Consider the following 11,480-nt stretch of genomic DNA (forward strand, 5'->3'; position numbering starts at 1 on the left):
CTATGTTCTGTAGCAAATTCATCTGTCTTATTCCTTTTTAAAGAATGGGAAAATAAAAACATATCCCACATTCATTAGAACTGCTACTCACGTGATAATGCTCATACGCCCACACTTACATCCAGCCACCCATCATTCATCCCACCACCTTTTCATACATCATTCATCCATGCAATATTTTATCCAACTATACATCCAGCCACGTTTTATTCCATTCATCCACCCTATTATCCTACAAGACATCCTTTCATCCACACTTTCATTCATCCATCCACACTTGCATCTTTCCATCCATACTTTCTCAGCCACACTTCAATCCATCCAACCATCATACAGCCACCTACATTTTCACACATCCATTCATCATTCATGCAACATTTTTATTAATACATCTATCTAACATTTCATTCTACTGACAATACATTCACACAATTATGATGGCGGAAGGCCTGCCACCATCAGCCGTGCAGTGGGGGGCCCTCTGCCATGGGACGTCGATATCCCCTGCCAAATCCGGATGGCGGGGGACCTCAGCCTGCGACTGTGGTGGGTGGAAAGACCGACCGCCACTGTTCCGCCAGAGGCAATCACTCTGATTGCCTGGCGGACGGTTCACAATGCGTAAAATGGCGGCGGTGCCTAGCAGGCACCATCGGCCAAATTAAAATTTGGGCTATAGTCAGCCTTTCCATGGCTAGGAAAGTTGTACTTGGTACAGAAATAATGCAATGCATTAGCCATGATATAACTGGAGGGTCACTAATTGTGCTTCTTCCACTGGCTCAATAATCAGCTTCTTCTACTGGCTCGATAATCAGCAAAGTGTCTGTGAATTCATTTTTGGTCTTTGTTTTTTATGTTGAGGTCAAAATATAAGGAAAATTGTTGTTTTCTTCAGAAGTTCCCAAGGCCAAATTGCTGATGACAGGATGGGCTTTAAAGAGTATACTCTCTTAGAAAGCATACACATTCGATTGTCAATACCTTTTATACTGTTTGCAGGTTTTCATGCTCTGTCTGCCAAATTCTTGAGTATTTATTCATTCATTATAAATGACATATATTCCTGACTCTATAAATATTCTATTTTGAGTGGGATGTGGTCCCAGAAGTAAGTCAGAGAAATCCAAACTTTCTTTCATTGAGGACGAAGTTCTTTCACAGCCAAAAGACTAGAATCTTCTAACTAGTACTGGCAAAGCATACCCACAGTGTATGTAGTGATTGTTACATGTGTATGTGTGCTATATAATGGATCAGAGCAATTAGCTTTTGGATCAGGGGTTTTGGAAAGAAAACTATGCATAAGGTATCTGAATCCTAAGACCATAAGGATAATCCTTCAGTTGGGAACTGAGTTGAATTATGGGTTCCATTCTGGGTCATTTAATTTATATCAGAATCAGAAATGTTTTTTATGATTGCTAATTATTAAACAGAGTCAAAGTAACTTCTGGACTGAAAGTCCTTTAAGATCTTTCATAGTACTCAATTACAGACAGATGGTTTGCTAGATGGGTTTGATCAGAAAAATAATTCTTTAGGTATAATGCATGCCTGAAATTAGGCCTCCTTGCCTTGAATTGGCCAATTTTTCCCCCCAAAAGCTTTTCTCATTTACATTTTCTTTCCATTACTCATATTCTTGGAATGCCAATTTCTGACTAAAGTTGCTTGAATAAATCAGCTTGCTTGTAGTGCTTAGATTCTTCTGAAGTTGTTGTGAACTTTGTGATAAATAGAAATTGAGGGACGTCTTCACTCTGGAAGTAAGGACATTTCTTCAAGCAATTTGGATGATTATTAGGAGGTGGAGGCCTACAATGCTCCAATTGTGTGGAAAATATAGTTCCATTAGATAGCTAGTTCTATATGTGTAATAGTGTGCATACTGATATTAGCAATACATGTCTTTGTAGCTGACTAAATTCAAATAAGGATCATCGTTATTCCAACTGTTACAGTGTCTGTATCCCACTCATCTGAAACAGAACCAGAAGTAACAATATCAATCATTGAAAGTTTAAAAAACATATGGCAATTGCAATGTCTCAGTTTGGTCACATTTTTTGATAAGTAACCTTATCTCAAGTTATGCCCTCGGAAACAGGATAAGCTCTGATGTTTGCAGCTTAGAGATCTCTTCGAGCTCTGTGGGATGAAAGATGCGGTTCTAGTTCACAAGCCACAGGTTGTGCCATTGTTCATTCAGGGACATAATGTCCATTCACTAGAAATAGAACTGTGATCATTGTTGATAGCCATATGATGAAAAGAAACCCTTCAGGGAGGTTCAGGCATAGGACCAAGGTGGAATCAAGTACCTGTCAAGAAGACAATGATAAGCAAGAAGCAATCTGTGGGGTAGTGTGACTTTGAAGCATGGTGAAAAGTCCTCAGTGCAAAGAGTTGTGCTCATAAATATTTGTTTCTATGAAAGGCACCACTTTGATTGATAAGGACTAAGGTTTTAGTTCATAATAAAGCACAAAGTTGCATGAAACATTTGCAATTATAGTGATGTCAGCGACGGATAAATCTGTAAAGTCTGTTTCTCTGTGTAACGTTGGAGAAACAGCGCGCTCAAATATCCCCGGCTGGGAACTCAAGCTAGTGATGCTACTGCTCTCATTACCATTCTTTATTCAGAGTAGGAAGAGGCTGGGATGTTCTACTCCAAATCCGTCTTGGTGTCTGTGATGCCCTGCTGTGCAGAATTGGCCACATGTTGCTTTTTCACTTAGTTGATGATCACCTCTCTATATCTCTTTGATTCAAGCAAAGGAGACAGAAGGAGGGTTCATTTGCCTTTAATCAGAATAACTGTAACAGATGGTCTGTAGGATGGTTCAAATGCCTGCTTTTTGTGAATTTTTAACAAACTAGATCTCCTACCTTAGGGATCTTCCCATCAGAAATGGTTACAACCTCCTCTTCACTGGTGGCGGCCTCATAATGGTTCACATTAGATAGCTTATCTATGACTTCTTCGATACTCTGTAAGACATTCACTCATTTTTTCAGGTCAAATATTTCTTCATCTGCCACCTTCCCAGGATTATCTAGGACAGGCACATGCATAGGAACTCCACAGAGAACCTTGTATAGAGTGCGGCCACCAAATACTCTTCTAGGCAGTATATTTAATGCTCTCAGGACTCCATCCAGATTATGGTACCAACTAAGATCTAAACTTAGTACCCTAGTGGTCAAGTCTTGTCTAATCATGCTCTTGGACTAAAGCTCTCGATTGGTTGATGAATTGCAGACAAACTCCCAGAGTGAGCACAGCATCCCTGTAAGCCTTAGCGGTGAATGCAAGACAATTATCTGAGTGAATAAATTATTCCAATGACTACTCACTACTAGACACTACAAATCCTTCATGACCACGAAAGCACTTGCATTTCTCTGTGTCCACGCCCATGGGAATCGAGAACATGAACCAATAGCTGCCAATATATACTTATACTGGTTGAAAGACGTTATTGGGCCGATATGGTCCAAATAAATCACTTTGAACAGGATGTTGGAGACTGTGAAGGGACTTGGCAGGTGTCTCTTAACGGAAGATTGTTTTGATCTGTTGACAAATGCCACATTTTCTAACATAGTTTCTAGTTTCTTTATATAACTAATGCCACAAGTAGCTCTGCCATAGCATTGCAATGATTGCATTGACCCCACCATGGGAAGATGCCAATCCTTCATATTCTTCCATGATTAAATCTAATCTGGACAATTTATTAGGAATTATCCTGTCTCACACTCCTACAGGAGTGTTGCCTGAATTAAGGGGGTATGATTACATTTAGGAAGAAAACCTGTGGGAGGCATTCTACCTTGTTTGATTGTACATTTGGCTGTTAAAATATCTGTGTCGATCTTTGCCTGAGGTCTAATTAAAGTTGCTACTCTGACAGTCTGAATTGCAGCTTTGGCAGCTAAGTCAGCCACAACGTTCTCTTTGGTGTGAAATCCATCACGCTAATGGCTCAAAGTGTGCCTCACATGGACCAATGGAAGCTTATCTTGTAAGACAGCTACCTTTCCCCAGAGATGTTTATTGTTAATAAGTTTTCCCTTTGAATCCTTTAATCCATTAAAGTGCCAATTTTGAAAGTCAACATCATACCTTTGCATACAGAATGATGATTCGGACACTATGGGGCACATTAGGATGGTGGGCGGACTTAATCCGCCCTCCATCCCGTCATAAAAAGGGACCGCCCGCCATAAGGGCGGGGTCCCGTGGGTGCCATTAGGATGCGCCCACCACAGTGGCGGGTGCATCCTGTATTCCCAACATTGTGGCGGGCGATGCACTCAGCACTGCCGGCCACAATGCCAGGAAGGTATGCCGTGCACTTCCATGCACAACATGGCAGGCACCGCAACGGGCCCCCACAAGCAATTCCCGCATGTCTTTCCATGGCCTTTTCAGCCCTCATAGTAATATGGCTGGCGGTGTCTAACAGACACCACCACCATATAAACTTTTTTTCCGCCCGGTAGGCAATCAGGCGGATTGCCTACCGACGGAAACCGGCGGACGGTCTTGTGGCGGGGTGGAATGGGTAGCAGGCGGAGGGCTGTGGCGATCCGCTCGTTATCCTAATGTGCCCCTTAGAGTGTGGGAACTGATGGATTAACATTCTAATAGCATGTACCAGTGGATGAAATTCCGCACATTACTCAGTGCGGTCGCCTAAGATCCATGTGCATAAAATTTAGGGAGTACAATTTCATAATTGGGATTCTTACCAAACTGCTATTAGCACAGTTCTATTCGTAATGTACACAAATGCATGCCTCTTAAATAGCTATTTCTAGTGGGTCACAAATTGGAATCACTAACAAAATATCGACTACCACAATATTGAGGTACAAAAATATTGTGACAAAAATATCAAAGTCAAGAATATCAACATCCTATCTACATCATGGTAAGTACAAAAATATTGAGAAAAAAATATTGACGTGTAAAATATTGTTGTTAAAAATATTGTTTTTTAAAATGTTAAAAAATAATGTAAAATAAATTAAATACATATAATTAAAAGAAACATAGTTAAAATATATACAAATGTTTAAAAATCATAACTAACACATATAATGTTAAAATAAATTAAACATATAAAATATAATATATATACTTAATGATATTCGTAAATAATTATTTTAATAACATAAATTATTAAAAACATTTTATAAATTTGAAATACATATATACACATACAAAAATAATATAAATACAAATATAAAAATATATAAAACAAATTAAAAAACTAAAATATTTTTTATCTTTATAAAAGAAATTATACACAGAATTAACCAAAACAATACAGAAAAGTATTGGATAGCAAAGGGAATAAAATTACTATTCCAACTCCAGAGATTGCAACAGTAGAGAAAGTGTTGGATAGCGTAGGGGTAAAATTTACTATTCCCACTGCAGTGAGTGCAACAGTAGGGAAAGCGTTGGATAGCAAAGAGGTTAAAATTACTATTCCCACTCCAATCATTGCAACAGTAGGGAAAGTATTGATAGCGTAGGGGTTAAAAGTACTAATCCCACTCCAGAGAGTGCAACAGTAGGGAAAGTGTTGGATAGCATAGGGGTAAAAATTACTTTTCCCACTCCAGTGAGTGCAACAGTAGGGAAATTGTTGGATAGCGTAGGGGTAAAACTTAGTATTCCCTCTCCAGTGAGTGCAACAGCAGGGAAAGTGTTGGATAGCATAGGTGTACATATTACTATTCCCACTCCAGTGAGTGCAACAGTAGGGACAGTGTTGGCTAGTGTAGGGGCTATAATTGCTATTCCAACTCCAGAGAGTGCAACAGTAGGGAAAGTGTTGGATAGCATAGGGGTTAAAAATAACATACTTATCAATTAAATATTTTTTTTTATTAAATATTGAATTAATAATACATTAACAAGAAATTAATTATAAATACCAATTAAATAAAATTAATAATTACTTTAATAACATTAAATTACTTCCCAACTTTATTCCCCAATAAACCCACAACCCCCTCCGCATACAAATTAACACAATTAATATAGTTATCAATTATTCTATTAATAAAAATAATTACCAATTAATAATTAATTAACAATACATTCATTATCAATGCCAATAAAGAAAAATTATTCAAAATTAATTACCAATTAATCATTAATTAACCACAAAATAATTATCAATACCAATAAATATTAATTAACAATTACTTAATTATAATAAATTAATTTCCATCCTATTCCCCTATAAACATACAACCCGTTTCTAAACTAAATTAACACAATTAATATATTTATCAATTAATCAATTAATACAAATGGATTACCAATTCATAATTAATGAACAATAAATTAATTAGCCTATTTACAAAAAAAATACAAAACATGACAAAACATGTGGAACACATTCTATAAAATACATACTAAAATATATGACACTAACATAAACATCGATCTTATAAACATCAATATTTTTGCTATTGATATTAACAAAACAATATTTCTTACCTTCAGGTCGATATTCTGGTCACTGATATTCTTGATGTTGATATTCTGTCCCTACGATATTTAAAACTCAATATTTATGTAGGTCGAAATAATAAAATCTATATTGTGTCTGTGCACCCACAAATTGACTTACCTCATGATTATTAATGAGGTAAGTCACAATATGTGACTCATTCTGTACTGCAGGAATTGCAGACCAAGTCTTTGACTACTTTTTAATAAAGCAATCTTTTATTTTTGTAAATGAAGCCCGTTTTCCGAAAAGGAAAATGAAATGTGTTTAAAAAAATTAAATGAAATTGTTAAATTCCTTTTTTAAGAGTAGTCAGTGGTCTAAACACTCCCCTTCCAAATACTGAACCCTTAAACCAAATTGCAATTTGGTATATATACATTAGAAATTGCTTTTTTGTGGCCACAAACTGGCTTATTCTGTCAATCAGTCAGTTTCTGGCCACAAAAAAGTTTTGTACATATGCCCTATGGTACGTGTGCTGCGGATGGAATTTTCCATCTTTCACTTCACCTTGCACTGCGACATAGGCTGTGGAGTACTTATATCTTGTTCCTACTGCTTGGTTGAGCAGAGCCTTCTGTGTAGAATATACTCTGATAAAACTCAATCGGTAAGGCTTTTGGAGTTCGAGTGACATTTTGTTCATATTTAAAAAAAAACAGTGTGATCATACTGAAACTTTGCATCCATTGTACTTAAAGAGAATTCCCACTGTACCCATCTTGTGTGTAGAGCACGAGCATTGGGAATGCTTGCTTTAGTGGCTGCCTCTAGCGCTGATAAGTGTAAAACCACAATCATTAATTTTCCCTACATTAAAGGACACTACTTCGAGATAGCTATTTCCACATCTGCAAGAACTTTTTCAATGGAAGCTAAATGTGCTTCAGCTGGAGAATACAAATGAGACGTGTATTCTATAGGAACTGCCTGCCCTTCATTGTAGGCCACGCAGATATAAACTGAATGGCTGGATATGATCTTGATAATCTAGCTGGTCTTACTGTACCTAGTTTGTATATATTATGTTTCTAGAGCACGCAAATTATCAGTGTGTTTGTTCATCCACTGTTTTGCTGAAGACGTGGGAGATTTTTTTTTAAAAGGGCTTCACTCGCTCCACATAGTCAAGCAAGTAGGTATTTCCAAAGTTAAGAAATCTCAGGAGGAATTGCAACTTTTTTAGTGTTTCAGAGGCTGTAAGGTGGCACATTTCTAAAGAAAATCAGAAGCCACACCCTCGTATTTATAGATTAACTCGTATCCGAGGAAGGTCATTGTAAGGTAAGCAAACTTCGATTTTTAAAAAACGAATCCTGTAACCATGTGATGTTAATAGTGTTACAACTACTCTGTTCACCCTAGTTAGGTGTACATCCAAGTAATCATCAATAAGATATATATTATCAGTGGATGACAATACCTCTGGATCTGGTTGTAAGACCTCCATGATGCACGCTGCAAATATGCGAGGACTGTTCTTATAGCCCATAAGCAAGTCAGAACGAGAACTACATCCTGTTGAAACTAAAGGCAGTTAGATGCTTGCTTTTAAGCACTACATTGTGACAGAAAACCCCACTGAAATGTCTAGGGTTGTTTTGTATTGTTTCCAAACCAGGTTCATTATTAAACCTGCGCTGTGCGCAATTTGCACTGCATATGTTTACTCATGTGAATTTAAATTCATATGATCTAAAACTATCCTAAAGGATCCATTAGGTTTGGAGATGGGAAAAGTAGTGTGCTAATTGGTGAAAAACAAGGCGCTATATGCTCTGATATTGCAATTGATCTAAGATTGTTTTTGTACCAAGCTTTGCTTCGAGCTTTATTCAACCTGTGCTTAAGGTACACTCCATGTGGAAAGAGTGTTTATCGCACCCGCTTGGTTTCTGTATGAGGCTATTGCCTGTCTAATAGCCCATTCACTTGTGTAAATTTCCCTAATGTCTTCAGCTACTATGGAAGAAAAGCAACTGGGGTGCTTCCCTAATAAACACTGGAGACCAGTCATTTTCAGCTAGTGTGATGTTATAATACTCAGATAAATGAGGCCAGAAGACTGCTTTAATAATGCATGGTATATACCCTTGTAGAAATTGAATTTTTGGTAGGCTAGGGCATGTGCCAAAGCCAGGCAGAAACCACCTCTCTAGTCAGGATAAGGGAGTTACACTCCAGAAAATAACCCCTACTCACCCCCTTGGTAGCTTGACACCAGCAGTCAGGCTTATCTCAGAGGCAGTGTGTAAAGCATTTGTACATAACCAACAGTAACACAGTGTAAGCACTACAAAAGGACACCCGACCAGTTTAGAAAAATATCCAATATTTTTATATACTTAAGACAAGACGAAAAACGATAAAAGTCCACAATTCATTACTCAAAAATCTTCAGTTATCAAATGATGCTTGAAAAACAGCTCCTTGATGTTGATAGCTACATCTGGGGGTATCATGGCGTTGTTAGCAAATAAATCTAAACAGTTCTGGCTGAACGTGGCATTGCGGACCAGCTACGGTGTCGGGAAGACCCGCAAACAGTACCTATTAGAAATGCAGGGCGCTGGGGACCTCTCATTGAGCATCCGAATGCACGGCGTCCGTAGGCGTTGATTCCGGAGGTCGGTGCAGGAGTCATCGTGTCCTTGAAGTCACATAGGTTGCAGATTGAACTCCTCTGTGTTGAAGTCAGGAGTGCTGGCGTCTGCAGGTGTCGGGTGCAGTGGTGCGAAGTGCAACAGTGTGGTACCATCAGGTTGCGGTGCGAGCGTCGGCTCAGTGGCGACTTCAGATAGCGTCATCGGTGAGACCATGGTCGCTGTGCGAAGTGAATGCCGTGCTCGTGACAGTGCTGACAGGTCGCAGTGCAAGCAGCAGTGTCGTGTTGCTGAAGCGCTGTCTTCGGCTGACGAACTGGAGTCGATGGCGCCGGTGTCGGTAGGCCAAGGCTGCCGTGTGGGATGAGGATGGTGTGTGGTGTAACTTTATGAGCGGTGCCTCGAACTACGGTTCAAGCAACGGAGTAGATTTTGGCGTGGAGTGGCATCATCGGGGATACCAAGGCATTGTCGTGAAGCGAGGCGTTGCGGAGTGCAGTGCCCACAAGCCGCGGTGCGAGCAGCGGCTTGGTGGCAGCATCAGCAAGCGGCATGAGTGAGACCAGGGTTGCAGTGTGGCGTTGCCCTCTGCAGAGCCGTCAGGACACGGAGTCGGCAGCGGCGGCGACGACGTCGTCGGGTTGCTTTTTCTTCTGTTGCAGAACAAAACACACAGTTCCCAGTGCTGAGGGCAGAAGAGCTTGAAGTCTTTGTTGTTCCTGAGACTTCTTAAAGAGGGGGCAAGCTCTACCTCAAGCCCTTGGAGAAACTCACGAAAGTAGATTGCAGAAAGTTCAGTCCAGTCCTTTCACTGCCCAAGACAGAAGCAGCCACTGCAGGCCAACACAGCAAAGCCCACAGCAAAGTGGTAGTTCCTCCTCACAGCTTCTCCCGCTCTTCTTCTTGGCAGACTTCTTGGTCCAAAAGAGTTCTACAGTTCAGGGGTCTGGGCCCCAGTATTTATATCCCAAAATCCTTTGTTCTCTTAGGCAGAGAGTGTCTGTGCCCAGCCAGAGCCAGTTCTGCCTTCTCTGGCGTGACTTCCTGGCAGGAGGTGGAGACGGCATGGTCAGAGGCAGACCAGTACCTTTAAGTTGCAAGGAAATCTCCTCCCCCTTCCCCAATTGCAGCCCAGGTATATTGAGCCCTTTCCTGACCCACTTAGACTCGCTGGAGCCACTCCTGCTCCCCAGCCTTCTGTCATCGAAAACCCAGACTGGCAATCCACATTCCAAAAGAGGCACACGGGATGACTAAGCAAGAAAATACCTACTTTCTAAAAGTGGTATTTTCAAACACAGAATGTAAAAATCACCTTCACTAAAAGATGCATCTTTAGATTCTGAACTCAGGCATACTAAACTTTATTTTCCTACATAATTCCACAGGCCAGTTATGTTTATAAGATGTTATAAACAAACTCCCCATTCTGTCCTTTGGGGAACAGGTAGCCTTGCAATAGCGAAAAATGAAATTGGCCGTAATTCGCTATGCCACACACACTAGGGCATGTCCTACCTTTCACATACACTGCACCCGGCCCACAGGGGTACCTTGGGCCTACCTTAGGTGTAGCTGAAAGGTAAAAAAAAGTGAAGGTGAGGGACTGGCCAGTGTGTGCACTGGCCAAGTCAACATGGCAGTTACAAATAACGCACAGACTCCGCAATGGCGGGTCTGAGTTACCTTTTCAGGGCTACTCACGTGTGTGGCACAATCAGTGCTGCAGGCCCACTAGTAGCATTTGATTCACAGGCCCTGGCACACTTAGTGCACTTTACTGGGGACTAACAAGTAAATCGAATATCCAATCATGGAAACACCAATCCATAACACAATTTACCACAGGAGCACTTGCACTTTACCACTGATCAGCAGTGAGAAAACTGCACAAAAACACTACGCCAGCAAAAACAGAGTCAAAACCGGAGGTCAGAACGCAAAAACTTAGGGGAAATACACCAAAAGATGCCAAGACTAACACCCCTTCAATATCTATTTCTAAATTGTAAACCCTATCAGGAGGATTTAAATGGTTATCTGGAGTTATACCTTGTATGAACTCATCAGTTGAACTTGCCACCAGAAAACTCTGAAGTGTCTTATAAAATAACATGACTTCTGCTGCACTGTCTAGAAGTGCTCTCGCCCAAGCCTTGCTTTGCAGGAGAATCTGCAGTTGGCATATTTCATAGAAAGTCCTGGCACTTTCTTCTTTTTCATATGCATTATAGAGTCCAATTCTATCTCGTCCCTCTTCACACTGACTTCAGCCTCTCATCCTATTTCGCATTTTGTACCACACTCTTCCTTTCTTCAGTGCTCGGAT

Source organism: Lissotriton vulgaris, chromosome 1_1 (genome assembly GCF_964263255.1).
Source record: "Lissotriton vulgaris chromosome 1_1, aLisVul1.2, whole genome shotgun sequence".
Taxonomy (NCBI): domain Eukaryota; kingdom Metazoa; phylum Chordata; class Amphibia; order Caudata; family Salamandridae; genus Lissotriton; species Lissotriton vulgaris.